The sequence below is a fragment of the Mustela nigripes genome, chromosome 7 (genome assembly GCF_022355385.1).
Source record: "Mustela nigripes isolate SB6536 chromosome 7, MUSNIG.SB6536, whole genome shotgun sequence".
NCBI lineage: Eukaryota > Metazoa > Chordata > Mammalia > Carnivora > Mustelidae > Mustela > Mustela nigripes.
In genome coordinates, this window is record NC_081563.1 from 124,391,719 (window position 1) to 124,392,657 (window position 939).

Genomic DNA, 939 nt, shown 5'->3' on the forward strand with positions numbered 1-939 from the left:
GCCCGCTTGTGATCTCTCTCTCTGTGTGTCATATGAATAAATAAAACCTTTAAAAGAAAAAAAAGGAACAGAGAAATTACATATTTTTTTAAAAACTTTTTTTTTTAAAGTAACGTTCACAGAGTTGAAAGGTAGTAGTGGCCAAACTAAAACGTTACACTGAATGCCCAACACAATGGATGTAAAAGGAATGACACTAAGCTACATTAGTGCAAAATATCAGAATAATGAGAACAAAGAGAAGATTTAAAAGCTTCCAGAGGGAATAAGACAGGTCTCATCCAAAGGAACATGAATCAATAACATCGAACCCAGTGGCAATGCTGGAAGCAAGGAAGTGGAGCAACATCTGCACAATTCCAAAGGAAAGTTATTTCCTCCCTAGAGTTCTGTGCCTAGCCAAGTTGTCAGTTAAATCTGAAGGCATACAAAGTTTCAAACTTTAATCTCCTATAAACCTTTCCTCAGAAACCCCCTGGAGGATTGCTCCATCAAAGTGAGAGTATAACGGTCCTGGGATAGATACTTCCTGGACCCCCTGCTTAAAGGGGAGTCTCCTTATCCCTCTCTCCTCTCTGCCATTCATGCTAGCTCACTCACTCTCTCGCAAAATAAATACAGTCTTTTTTAAAAGACTGTTTTTATTTCTTTGACAGAGAGAGAACACAAGCAGGCAGAGCAGCAGGCAGAGGGAGAGGAAGAAGCAAGCTCCGCACTTAACAGACAGCCTGATGCGGGGCTCGATCCCAGGACTGTAGGATCATGACCTGAGCCGAAGGCAGACACTTAATTGGCTGAGCCACCCAGGTATCCCAAATGAAATCTTTTTTTAAAAATGTGAGAGTCGGGGCACTTGGGTGGCTCAGTGGGTTAAGCCTCTGCCTTCGGCTCTGGTCATGATCCCAGGGTCCTGGGATCGAGCCTCTCATCAGGCTCTCT